The 14,410-nt window shown below is 36.9% G+C and overlaps 3 pseudogenes; all 3 read right to left on the bottom strand.

Annotated features, from left to right (window-relative positions):
* Positions 1-3,149: 3,149 nt before the first annotated feature.
* On the bottom strand, positions 3,150-3,247 carry LOC120112063 (annotated as a pseudogene).
* Positions 3,248-6,331: 3,084 nt separating this feature from the next.
* LOC120112075 lies at positions 6,332-6,426 on the bottom strand (annotated as a pseudogene).
* Positions 6,427-12,677: 6,251 nt separating this feature from the next.
* Positions 12,678-12,772, bottom strand: LOC120112074 (annotated as a pseudogene).
* Positions 12,773-14,410: the final 1,638 nt, after the last annotated feature.

The following is a 14,410-nucleotide window of genomic DNA, read 5'->3' as shown; positions in this document are numbered from 1 at the left end:
CCGTCCACGGTTCATCTCCCATATCCTGCATCCGAGTCCCAGTTCACACCATTGGTCAGTGTCCGCATGTGATCAGCTCCCAGCATTCATCATCTCCCGAGCAACTCGCTTCCCAACGATTTCATCTCCTCCCAGCTCCAACGATGAAGCCCAGCCATGTCCGCATCTTCGAGCATACGAATCTTAGCATCCGCATGCAGCCATCATCCGCGAGTATCTCCGCATGCCATCCAGATCCTCACGAGTACACGCGTTCATCCAGTCGTTCGCTAGAATCCCAGCATTTCTGCGTGCAAATCTTCCGTTTGTGAAGCCATCCAGTCACCTGAGTTCCAGCCACATCAGCTCCCAGCGTCTGCGAGTAGGTCGGCATCCCGTGATTTCAGCATCGGCGATCAAGCTTCCGCGCATGCATCTCAAAGCTCACCGGCCATCCATGGTTCAGCTCCCACGCATCATAACCGATCCCTAGCATCTACGATCACAGCACATCCCAGCAGCCTCCAGGATTCGTGATCATCCGAGTCCCAGATATCAGGATTCCGCGTCCGATTCTCCCGCAATCACAGCCTCATCCGAGCGTCGATCCCACATCCAGCCGTCCACGTCCAAGCTCCCATGATTCCGCATCCAGGTATCTTGCAGCTGGCATCAGGGACCTATCGCAGCAATAAGAGGGCTCTCTCGGCTGGGAAGGGGGAGTTCATTGGGAAAACAGAGCCTCAGACCCCATTCGAAAAAGCAGAAGAAAAAGAAAAGAGGAAACAGGGGAGGCCCTGTTTTCGAAAAGAAAAAAAAGGGAAAAGGAAAAATATGGGGAGGTTAATGTTTTTAATGGAGAGCTGATTTCTTAGGTGAAGGGTGATGGAGGAACCTTTGATATATTACTTTCTTTGAAGTAAATTCTGAACCTTTGCTCTTATTGATTTATATTTTTGATGTGTTATGGGTTCTTGCATAACTATTTTGTAGATAGATTTTTAATGGTTTATGTTTATTGGTACATGGACTGCTTTAGTATTTGATTTGTCGTTGATGTAATAGGCACGATGAATGCTTAGAAATAGAGTTCATGTGTCTATAAAATATATTTCATGTTTTGATCTATTCTACTCTTACATCCTTAAACAAGAATCGCAGGATTTATTCTTGAATGCAATATTATCAAGGGGGATTCCGGATCCCTAACCATTTCTATTTGATTGAACTTTGTTCATTGATCTATTATTCTCTGTTTTTAATTTCTGAAAATCAAAACATCATCTTAATCCACATATTTATTCAACTAAAAATTACATCTAAAAATTACGCTAATAATCTATAGATCGTTTCCTGAGGATTCGACCTCGGACTTCCGAGATTTTACTACTTGTACGATCTCCTATACTTGGGAGATTAGTTTCGCGAAAGCATTTTTGCGAACGCGTCAAGTTTTTGGCGCCGTTGTTGGGGAACGGCTGATTTATTAGTATAATTTTAGATTTAATTAGTACTTTAGGAGTTAGCCTTTTTCTTTCAAAAAACAAAAAAAAAAAATCTTTACTGCTGTTTTTTTATTCCCTGCACAGTCTGCATCAAACTCTGATATCAAAGTAATTAACCGTCTGATTGAACTCAAATTTGGTCGTCAGGTGCAGGACCTGTGTTTCTTTTATCTGAACGGTCTGAATGACATTCTGAAACTTTTAAGACTATTAGATTAATACAAAACCGTGCTGCTTTCTGTTTTGAATTTTCTGCATTTAATTGTTTTAGAATCAGAATTTTATTGTTATCATATCTCATTAACCCTTGTTGCTAATTGAAAATTTAAGAAAAAAACTTTAAGAAAAGATCAAGGGTGATTATTCAAAATTTTAAAAAAAAGAAAAAAAAGAGAGGAAAAACCTAAAATTTCAAATTTCAAATTTCAGAATTCAAATTTCAAACTTCAACTCATAAAATTTAAAAAAAATAAAAAATTTGCTTGATCACCTATTCAATGAAATTTAATGTCATGTCATAAAATATTAAAAAAAAATCTCTTGATTGTTGCATATAGTATAAGGCATCAGCATAAAATATTCTAAGGGCTGAACCCATTTAAAAAGATAAGGTCGGGATTTCATCACTCGTCCTTAGCCCAAAAATCACCCCATTGCATAAATATCCTAAGCTTAACTAAAATCAACTAGACGTTGGCCCCTAAGGACATTCGAGCTCAATAGGATGAAGACCACCGAAAATTGCACCAGTTTCGCTCTGTGGCTTAGTTGATGTCTAGGCAAGCTTTGTCCCTATAAGGGAGACAGTTCATCTGTTCGAGGCAAGTGGGTTTTAAGTGGGACCTTTGCGAATGCATCGTGACCCCTCCACTTACCTGGGAGCTTACCTGGTCAACTCGGTTCATTAGACCGGATTGGAGGCTTAGGTGCCCTCTTCAAACCAGTTAGGAGCTGTCTAGAAATTTAAGAAAAACATTAGAAATTGAGGTGTAATGTTTAGTTGCATGTTTGATTGTGAATAGATTTTTATTTTAGGGTGTAGTTTTAGGGTATCTTTAGTTGGTACTTACATTTATGTTTATTTTTTAAAAAAACATAAAAAAAATTTAAAAAAAAAATTTAATTAAATTTTGTATGCTAGGTTGGAATAGGGACGACACCGGTCGATTAAGTCGTACAACTTTAGATCATCCCTTAGGACACATCCTTAAAATTCCTTCGCAGTATCTCACACCTTGTGAGATGGCAAATTTTCCTGATGATATAGGAAGTCACCATGGTGATGAAGGTAGACCCCCAGTTATGACACTTCGACAATACTTACATCCCACTAGGACTAGTCACCCTTCATGCATGATTATTCCTGTAAATGTAGGACACTTTGAAATTAAACCAGGAGTAATTCAATTGCTGCCCAAGTATCATGGGATGGAATCCGAGAACCCTTATCTTCACTTTAAGGATTTTGAGGAAATTAGCATCACATTTAGAGTGCCAAATGTATCGGAAGACGTCCTTAAATTGACCTTGCTTCCTTTTTCCTTAAAGGATAAAGCCAAAACATGGCTGAACTCCTTGAGATCTAGATCGCTAGGAACATGGCATGACATGCAAAGAGAATTCTTGAAAAAATTCTTTCCCGCACAAAGGACTAACTTTTTGAAAAGGCACATTAGTAATTTCCAACAAAAAGACCATGAAACATTTTATGAATGCTGGGAGAGATTTAAAGATTTGCTTCTCTCTTGCCCTCATCATGGGTTTGAAACATGGAAAACCATTAGTTTCTTTTACGAAGGGTTGTCTCCACGGTTAAAACAATTTATAGAGACTATGTGCAATGGTCTATTTTTGGTAAAGCAACCCGATGAGGCATGGGACTATTTGGACTCTCTCGCAGAGACTGCACAATTATGGGATACAGGGGATAGAGTGAATAAACCTTTGCCTAAGCCTACCAGCATTCCACACGGGGGCCTTCACAACCATAGTACTCAGGATGATATTCAGGCTAAAATGGCAGCCCTTACTAGGAAGGTAGAGGAAATTGAACTTAGAAGGATTGAACCCGTCAAGACCGTAGAACATAACAGCGAGTTTTGTAGGATTTGCGAGATGCCTGGCCATCTCATCACTGATTGCCCCACAATACCCGCATTCAAGGAAGTCTTGCACGATCAGGCCAATGTTATGAATACCTATCAAAAATCTTTCAATAATTCTTTTTCGGGTACTTACAACCCTGGATGGAAGAACCATCCAAATTTTAGATGGAGGAATGACCAACCTCAACAAGTATATAACCCGACTCCTCCACCTCTGCAACCTCATTATGCACATGCACCCCCTCAAAAATCCAGTCTCGAAGAAACTTTGCAATCTTTCATGCAAGACCAAGCTAAAATCAATGACGAATTAAGAAATCAACTGACAACGCTGACCACTGCTTTAAGTGCTCAAGAGGAAATAGGGGAGGCCCTGTTTCCGAAAAGAAAAAAAAGGGAAAAGGAAAAATATGGGGAGGTTAATGTATTTAATGGAGAGCTGATTTCTTAGGTGAAGGGTGATGGAGGAACCTTTGATATATTACTTTCTTTGAAGTAAATTCTGAACCTTTGCTCTTATTGATTTATATTTTTGACGTGTTATGGGTTCTTGCATAACTATTTTGTAGATAGATTTTTAATGGTTTATGTTTATTGGTACGTGGACTGCTTTAGTATTTGATTTGTCGTTGATGTAATAGGCACGATGAATGCTTAGAAATAGAGTTCATGTGTCCATAAAATATATTTCATGTTTTGATCTATTCTACTCTTACATCCTTAAACAAGAATCGCAGGATTTATTCTTGAATGCAATATTATCAAGAGGGATTCCGGATCCCTAACCATTTCTATTTGATTGAACTTTGTTCATTGATCTATTATTCTCTGTTTTTAATTTCTGAAAATCAAAACATCATCTTAATCCACATATTTATTCAACTGAAAATTACATCTAAAAATTACGCTAATAATCTATAGATCGTTTCCTGAGGATTCGACCTCGGACTTCCGAGATTTTACTACTTGTACGATCTCCTATACTTGGGAGAATAGTGTCGCGAAAGCATTTTTGCAAACGCGTCAAGTTTTTGGCGCCGTTGCCGGAGAACGGCTGATTTATTAGTATAATTTTAGATTTAATTAGTACTTTAGTAGTTAGTCTTTTTCTTTCGAAAAACAAAAAAAAAAAATCTTTACTGCTGTTTTTTTATTCCCAGCACAGTCTGCATCAAACTCTGATATCAAAGTAATTAACCGTCTGATTGAACTCAAATTTGGTCGTCAGGTGTAGCACCTGTGTTTCCTTTATCGGAACGGTCTGATTGACATTCTGAAACTTTTAAGACTATTAGATTAATACGAAACCGTGCTGCTTTCTGTTTTGAATTTTCTGCATTTAATTGTTTTAGAATCAGAATTTTATTGTTATCATATCTCATTAACCCTTGTTGCTAATTGAAAATTTAAGAAAAAAAACTTTAAGAAAAGGTCAAGGGTGATTATTCAAAAAAAAAAAAAAGAGAGGAAAAACCTAAAATTTTAAATTTCAAATTTCAGAATTCAAATTTCAAACTTCAACCCATAAAATTTAAAAATAATAAATAATTTGCTTGATCACCTATTCAATGAAATTTAAAGTCATGTCATAAAACATTAAAAAAAAAAAAACTCTTGATTGTTGCATATAGTATAAGGCATCAGCATAAAATATTCTAAGAGCTGAACCCATTTAAAAAGATAAGGTCGGGATTTCATCACTCGTTCTTAGCCCAAAAATCACCCCATTGCATAAATATCCTAAGCTTAACTAAAATCAACTAGACGTTGGCCCCTAAGGACATTCGAGCTCAATAGGATAAAGACCACCGAAAGTTGCACCAATTTCCCTCTGTGGCTTAGTTGATGTCTAGGCAAGCTTTGTCCCTATAAGGGAGACAGTTCATCTGTTCGAGGCAAGTGGGTTTTAAGTGGGACCTTTGCGAATGCATCGTGACCCCTCCACTTACCTGGAAGCTTACCTGGTCAACTCGGTTCATTAGACCGGATTGGAGGCTTAGGTGCCCTCTTCAAACCAGTTAGGAGCTGTCTAGAAATTTAAGAAAAATATTAAAAATAGAGGTGTAATGTTTAGTTGCATGTTTGATTGTGAATAGATTTTTGTTTTAGGGTGCAGTTTTAGGGTATCTTTAGTTGGTACTTACATTTATATTTATTTTTTAAAAAAACATGAAAAAAAATTTAAAAAAAAATTTAATTAAATTTTGTATGCTAGGTTGGAATAGGGACGACACCGGTCGATTAAGTCGTACAACTTTAGATCATCCCTTAGGACACATCCTTGAAATTCCTTCGCAGTATCTCACACCTTGTGAGATGGCAAATTTTCCTGATGATATAGGAAGTCACCATGGTGATGAAGGTAGAGCCCCAGTTATGACACTTCGACAATACTTACAGCCCACTAGGAATAGTCACCCTTCATGCATGATTATTCCTGTAAATATAGGACACTTTGAAATCAAACCAGGAGTAATTCAATTGCTGCCCAAGTATCATGGGATGGAATCCGAGAACCCTTATCTTCACCTTAAGGATTTTGAGGAAATTAGCATCACATTTAGAGTGCCAAATGTATCGGAAGACGTCCTTAAATTGACCTTGTTTCCTTTTTTCTTAAAGGATAAAGCCAAAACATGGCTGAACTCCTTGAGACCTAGATCGCTAGGAACATGGCATGACATGCAAAGAGAATTCTTGAAAAAATTCTTTCCCGCACAAAGGACTAACTTTTTGAAAAGGCACATTAGTAATTTCCAACAAAAAGACCATGAAATATTTTATGAATGCTGGGAGAGATTTAAAGATTTGCTTCTCTCTTGTCCTCATCATGGGTGTGAAACATGGAGAACCATTAGTTTCTTTTACGAAGGGTTGTCTCCACAGTTAAAACAATTTATAGAGACTATGTGCAATGGTCTATTTTTGGAAAAGCAACCCGATGAGGCATGGGACTATTTGGACTCTCTCGCAGAGACTGCACAATTATGGGATACAGGGGATAGAGTGAAAAAACCTTTGCCTAAGCCTACTAGCATTCCACACGGGGGCCTTTACAACCTTAGTACTCAGGATGATATTCAGGCTAAAATGGCAGCCCTTACTAGGAAGGTAGAGAAAATTGAACTTAGAAGGTTTGAACCCGTCAAGACCGTAGAACATAACAGCGAGTGTTGTAGGATTTGCGAGATGCCTGGCCATCTCATCACTGATTGCCCCACAATACCCGCATTCAAAGAAGTCTTGCACGATCAGGCCAATGTTATGAATACCTATCAAAAATCTTACAATAATCCTTTTTCGGGTACTTACAACCCTGGATGGAAGAACCATCCAAATTTCAGATGGAGGAATGACCAACCTCAACAAGTATATAACCCAACTCCTCCACCTCTGCAACCTCATTATGCACATGCACCCCCTCAAAAATCCAGTCTCGAAGAAACTTTGCAATATTTCATGCAAGACCAAGCTAAAATCAATGATGAATTAAGAAATCAACTGACAACGCTGACCACTGCTTTAAGTGCTCAAGAGGAAACAGGGGAGGCCCTGTTTCCGAAAAGAAAAAAAAGGGAAAAGGAAAAATATGGGGAGGTTAATGTTTTTAATGGAGAGCTGACTTCTTAGGTGAAGGGTGATGGAGGAACCTTTGATGTATTACTTTCTTTGAAGTAAATTCTAAACCTTTTCTCTTATTGATTTATATTTTTGATGTGTTATGGGTTCTTGCATAACTATTTTGTAGATAGATTTTTAATGGTTAATGTTTATTGGTACGTGGACTGCTTTAGTATTTGATTTGTCGTTGATGTAATAGGTACGATGAATGCTTAGAAATAGAGTTCATGTATCCATAAAATATATTTCATGTTTTGATCTATTCTACTCTTACATCCTTAAACAAGAATCGCAGGATTTATTCTTGAATGCAATATTATCAAGGGGGATTCCGGATCCCTAACCATTTCTATTTGATTGAACTTTGTTCATTGATCTATTATTCTCTGTTTTTAATTTCTGAAAATCAAAACATCATCTTAATCCACAGATTTATTCAACTGAAAATTACATCTAAAAATTACGCTAATAATCTATAGATCGTTTCCTGAGGATTCGACCTCGGACTTCCGAGATTTTACTACTTGTACGATCTCCTATACTTGGGAGATTAGTTTCGCGAAAGCATTTTTGCGAACGCGTCAAGTTTTTGGCGCCGTTGCCGGAGAACGGCTGATTTATTAGTATAATTTTAGATTTAATTAGTACTTTAGTAGTTAGTCTTTTTCTTTCGAAAAACAAAAAAAAAAATCTTTACTGCTGTTTTTTTATTCCCTGCACAGTCTGCATCAAACTCTGATATCAAAGTAATTAACCGTCTGATTGAACTCTAATTTGGTCGTCAGGTGCACGACCTGCGTTTCTCTTATCAGAACGGTCTGATTGACATTCTGAAACTTTTAAGACTATTAGATTAATACGAAACCTTGCTGCTTTCTCTTTTGAATTTTCTGCATTTAATTATTTTAGAATCAGAATTTTATTGTTATCATATCTCATTAACCCTTGTTGCTAATTGAAAATTTAAGAAAAAAACTTTAAGAAAAGATCAAGGGTGATTATTCAAAAAAAAAAAAGAGAGGAAAACCTAAAATTTCAAATTTCAAATTTCAGAATTCAAATTTCAAACTTCAACTCATAAAATTTAAAAAAAATAAATAATTTGCTTGATCACCTATTCAATGAAATTTAAAGTCATGTCATAAAACATTAAAAAAAAAAATCTCTTGATTGTTGCATATAGTATAAGGCATCAGCATAAAATATTCTAAGGGCTGAACCCATTTAAAAAGATAAGGGCGGGATTTCATCACTCGTCCTTAGCCCAAGAATCACCCCATTGCATAAATACCCTAAGCTTAACTAAAATCAACTAGACGTTGGCCCCTAAGGACATTCGAGCTCAATAGGATGAAGACCACCGAAAGTTGCACTAATTTCGCTCTGTGGCTTAGTTGATGTCTAGGCAAGCTTTGTCCCTATAAGGGAGACAGTTCATCTGTTCGAGGCAAGTGGGTTTTAAGTGTGACCTTTGCGAATGCATCGTGACCCCTCCACTTACCTGGGAGCTTACCTGGTCAACTCGGTTCATTAGACCGGATTGGAGGCTTCGGTGCCCTCTTCAAATCAGTTAGGAGCTGTCTAGAAATTTAAGAAAAACATTAAAAATTGAGGTGTAATGTTTAGTTGCATGTTTGATTGTGAATAGATTTTTGTTTTAGGGTGCAGTTTTAGGGTATCTTTAGTTGGTACTTACATTTATATTTATTTTTTAAAAAAACATAAAAAAAAATTTAAAAAAAAAATTTAATTAAATTTTATATGCTAGGTTGGAATAGGGACGACACCGGTCGATTAAGTCGTACAACTTTAGATCATCCCTTAGGACACATCCTTGAAATTCCTTCGCAGTATCTCACACCTTGTGAGATGGCAAATTTTTCTGATGATATAGGAAGTCACCATAGTGATGAAGGTAGACCCCCAGTTATGACACTTCGACAATACTTACATCCCACTAGGACTAGTCACCCTTCATGCATGATTATTCCTGTAAATGTAGGACACTTTGAAATCAAACCAGGAGTAATTCAATTGCTGCCCAAATATCATGGGATGGAATTCGAGAACCCTTATCTTCACCTTAAGGATTTTGAGGAAATTAGCATCACATTTAGAGTGCCAAATGTATCGGAAGACGTCCTTAAATTGACCTTGTTTCCTTTTTTCTTAAAGGATAAAGCCAAAACATGGCTGAACTCCTTGAGACCTAGATCGCTAGGAACATGGCATGACATGCAAAGAGAATTCTTGAAAAAATTCTTTCCCGCACAAAGGACTAACTTTTTGAAAAGGCACATTAGTAATTTCCAACAAAAAGACCATGAAATATTTTATGAATGCTGGGAGAGATTTAAAGATTTGCTTCTCTCTTATCCTCATCATGGGTGTGAAACATGGAGAACCATTAGTTTCTTTTACGAAGGGTTGTCTCCACAGTTAAAACAATTTATAGAGACTATGTGCAATGGTCTATTTTTGGAAAAGCAACCCGATGAGGCATGGGACTATTTGGACTCTCTCGCAGAGACTGCACAATTATGGGATACAGGGGATAGAGTGAATAAACCTTTGCCTAAGCCTACTAGCATTCCACACGGGGGCCTTTACAACCTTAGTACTCAGGATGATATTCAGGCTAAAATGGCAGCCCTTACTAGGAAGGTAGAGAAAATTGAACTTAGAAGGATTGAACCCGTCAAGACCGTAGAACATAACAGCGAGTGTTGTAGGATTTGCGAGATGCCTGGCCATCTCATCACTGATTGCCCCACAATACCCGCATTCAAGGAAGTCTTGCACGATCAGGCCAATGTTATGAATACCTATCAAAAATCTTTCAATAATCCTTTTTTGGGTACCTACAACCCTGGATGGAAGAACCATCCAAATTTCAGATGGAGGAATGACCAACCTCAACAAGTATATAACCCAACTCCTCCACCTCTGCAACCTCATTATGCACATGCACCCCCTCAAAAATCCAGTCTCGAAGAAACTTGGCAATCTTTCATGCAAGACCAAGCTAAAATCAATGATGAATTAAGAAATCAACTGACAACGCTGACCACTGCTTTAAGTGCTCAAGAGGAAACAGGGGAGGCCCTGTTTCCGAAAAGAAAAAAAAAGGGAAAAGGAAAAATATGGGGAGGTTAATGTTTTTAATGGAGAGCTGATTTCTTAGGTGAAGGGTGATGGAGGAACCTTTGATGTATTACTTTCTTTGAAGTAAATTCTGAACCTTTGCTCTTATTGATTTATATTTTTGATGTGTTATGGGTTCTTGCATAACTATTTTGTAGATAGATTTTTAATGGTTTATGTTTATTGGTACGTGGACTGCTTTAGTATTTGATTTGTCGTTGATGTAATAGGCACGATGAATGCTTAGAAATAGAGTTCATGTGTCCATAAAATATATTTCATGTTTTGATCTATTCTACTCTTACATCCTTAAACAAGAATCGCAGGATTTATTCTTGAATGCAATATTATCAAGGAGGATTCCGGATCCTTAACCATTTCTATTTGATTGAACTTTGTTCATTGATCTATTATTCTCTGTTTTTAATTTTTGAAAATCAAAACATCATCTTAATCCACATATTTATTCAACTGAAAATTACATCTAAAAATTACGCTAATAATCTATAGATCGTTCCCTGAGGATTCGACCTCGGACTTCCGAGATTTTACTACTTGTACGATCTCCTATACTTGGGAGATCAGTTTCGCGAAAGCATTTTTGCGAACGCGTCAAGTTTTTGGCGCCGTTGCCGGAGAACGGCTGATTTATTAGTATAATTTTAGATTTAATTAGTACTTTAGTAGTTAGTCTTTTTCTTTCGAAAAACAAAAAAAAAATCTTTACTGCTGTTTTTTTATTCCCTGCACAGTCTGCATCAAACTCTGATATCAAATTAATTAACCGTCTGATTGAACTCAAATTTGGTCGTCAGGTGCACGACCTGCGTTTCTCTTATCAGAACGGTCTGATTGACATTCTGAAACTTTTAAGACTATTAGATTAATACGAAACCTTGCTGCTTTCTCTTTTGAATTTTTTGCATTTAATTATTTTAGAATCAGAATTTTATTGTTATCATATCTCATTAACCCTTGTTGCTAATTGAAAATTTAAGAAAAAAACTTTAAGAAAAGATCAAGGGTGATTATTCAAAAAAAAAAAGAGAGAGGAAAACCTAAAATTTCAAATTTCAAATTTCAGAATTCAAATTTCAAACTTCAACTCATAAAATTTAAAAAAAATAAATAATTTGCTTGATCACCTATTCAATGAAATTTAAAGTCATGTCATAAAACATTAAAAAAAAATCTCTTGATTGTTGCATATAGTATAAGGCATCAGCATAAAATATTCTAAGGGCTGAACCCATTTAAAAAGATAAGGGCGGGATTTCATCACTCGTCCTTAGCCCAAAAATCACCCCATTGCATAAATACCCTAAGCTTAACGAAAATCAACTAGACGTTGGCCCCTAAGGACATTCGAGCTCAATAGGATGAAGACCACCGAAAGTTGCACTAATTTCGCTCTGTGGCTTAGTTGATGTCTAGGCAAGCTTTGTCCCTATAAGGGAGACAGTTCATCTGTTCGAGGCAAGTGGGTTTTAAGTGGGACCTTTGCGAATGCATCGTGACCCCTCCACTTACCTGGGAGCTTACCTGGTCAACTCGGTTCATTAGACCGGATTGGAGGCTTCGGTGCCCTCTTCAAATCAGTTAGGAGCTGTCTAGAAATTTAAGAAAAACATTAAAAATTGAGGTGTAATGTTTAGTTGCATGTTTGATTGTGAATAGATTTTTGTTTTAGGGTGCAGTTTTAGGGTATCTTTAGTTGGTACTTACATTTATATTTATTTTTTAAAAAAACATAAAAAAAAATTTTAAAAAAAATTTAATTAAATTTTATATGCTAGGTTGGAATAGGGACGACACCGGTCGTTTAAGTCGTACAACTTTAGATCATCCCTTAGGACACATCCTTGAAATTCCTTCGCAGTATCTCACACCTTGTGAGATGGCAAATTTTTCTGATGATATAGGAAGTCACCATAGTGATGAAGGTAGACCCCCAGTTATGACACTTCGACAATACTTACATCCCACTAGGACTAGTCACCCTTCATGCATGATTATTCCTGTAAATGTAGGACACTTTGAAATCAAACCAGGAGTAATTCAATTGCTGCCCAAATATCATGGGATGGAATCCGAGAACCCTTATCTTCACCTTAAGGATTTTGAGAAAATTAGCATCACATTTAGAGTGCCAAATGTATCGGAAGACGTCCTTAAATTGACCTTGTTTCCTTTTTTCTTAAAGGATAAAGCCAAAACATGGCTGAACTCCTTGAGACCTAGATCGCTAGGAACATGGCATGACATGCAAAGAGAATTCTTGAAAAAATTCTTTCCCGCACAAAGGACTAACTTTTTGAAAAGGCACATTAGTAATTTCCAACAAAAAGACCATGAAATATTTTATGAATGCTGGGAGAGATTTAAAGATTTGCTTCTCTCTTGTCCTCATCATGGGTGTGAAACATGGAGAACCATTAGTTTCTTTTACGAAGGGTTGTCTCCACAGTTAAAACAATTTATAGAGACTATGTGCAATGGTCTATTTTTGGAAAAGCAACCCGATGAGGCATGGGACTATTTGGACTCTCTCGCAGAGACTGCACAATTATGGGATACAGGGGATAGAGTGAATAAACCTTTGCCTAAGCCTACTAGCATTCCACACGGGGGCCTTTACAACCTTAGTACTCAGGATGATATTCAGGCTAAAATGGCAGCCCTTACTAGGAAGGTAGAGAAAATTGAACTTAGAAGGATTGAACCCGTCAAGACCGTAGAACATAACAGCGAGTGTTGTAGGATTTGCGAGATGCCTGGCCATCTCATCACTGATTGCCCCACAATACCCGCATTCAAGGAAGTCTTGCACGATCAGGCCAATGTTATGAATACCTATCAAAAATCTTTCAATAATTCTTTTTTGGGTACTTACAATCCTGGATGGAAGAACCATCCAAATTTCAGATGGAGGAATGACCAACCTCAACAAGTATATAACCCAACTCCTCCACCTCTGCAACCTCATTATGCACATGCACCCCCTCAAAAATCCAGTCTCGAAGAAACTTGGCAATCTTTCATGCAAGACCAAGCTAAAATCAATGATGAATTAAGAAATCAACTGACAACGCTGACCACTGCTTTAAGTGCTCAAGAGGAAACAGGGGAGGCCCTGTTTCCGAAAAGAAAAAAAAGGGAAAAGGAAAAATATGGGGAGGTTAATGTTTTTAATGGAGAGCTGATTTCTTAGGTGAAGGGTGATGGAGGAACCTTTGATGTATTACTTTCTTTGAAGTAAATTCTGAACCTTTGCTCTTATTGATTTATATTTTTGATGTGTTATGGGTTCTTGCATAACTATTTTGTAGATAGATTTTTAATGGTTTATGTTTATTTGTACGTGGACTGCTTTAGTATTTGATTTGTCGTTGATGTAATAGGCACGATGAATGCTTAGAAATAGAGTTCATGTGTCCATAAAATATATTTCATGTTTTGATCTATTCTACTCTTACATCCTTAAACAAGAATCGCAGGATTTATTCTTGAATGCAATATTATCAAGGAGGATTCCGGATCCCTAACCATTTCTATTTGATTGAACTTTGTTCATTGATCTATTATTCTCTGTTTTTAATTTCTGAAAATCAAAACATCATCTTAATCCACATATTTATTCAACTGAAAATTACATCTAAAAATTACGCTAATAATCTATAGATCGTTCCCTGAGGATTCGACCTCGGACTTCCGAGATTTTACTACTTGTACGATCTCCTATACTTGGGAGATCAGTTTCGCGAAAGCATTTTTGCGAACGCGTCAAGTTTTTGGCGCCGTTGCTGGGGAACGGCTGATTTATTAGTATAATTTTAGATTTAATTAGTACTTTAGTAGTTAGTCTTTTTCTTTCGAAAAACAAAAAAAAAAAATCTTTACTGCTGTTTTTTTATTCCCTGCACAGTCTGCATCAAACTCTGATATCAAAGTAATTAACCGTCTGATTGAACTCAAATTTGGTCGTCAGGTGCAGGACCTGTGTTTCCTTTATCTGAACAGTCTGATTGACATTCTGAAACTTTTAAGACTATTAGA

This window comes from Phoenix dactylifera, chromosome 9 (assembly GCF_009389715.1).
Source record: "Phoenix dactylifera cultivar Barhee BC4 chromosome 9, palm_55x_up_171113_PBpolish2nd_filt_p, whole genome shotgun sequence".
NCBI lineage: Eukaryota > Viridiplantae > Streptophyta > Magnoliopsida > Arecales > Arecaceae > Phoenix > Phoenix dactylifera.
Note: the sequence above shows the minus strand (reverse complement) of the source record. Positions and strands in the feature narration are given on the sequence as shown.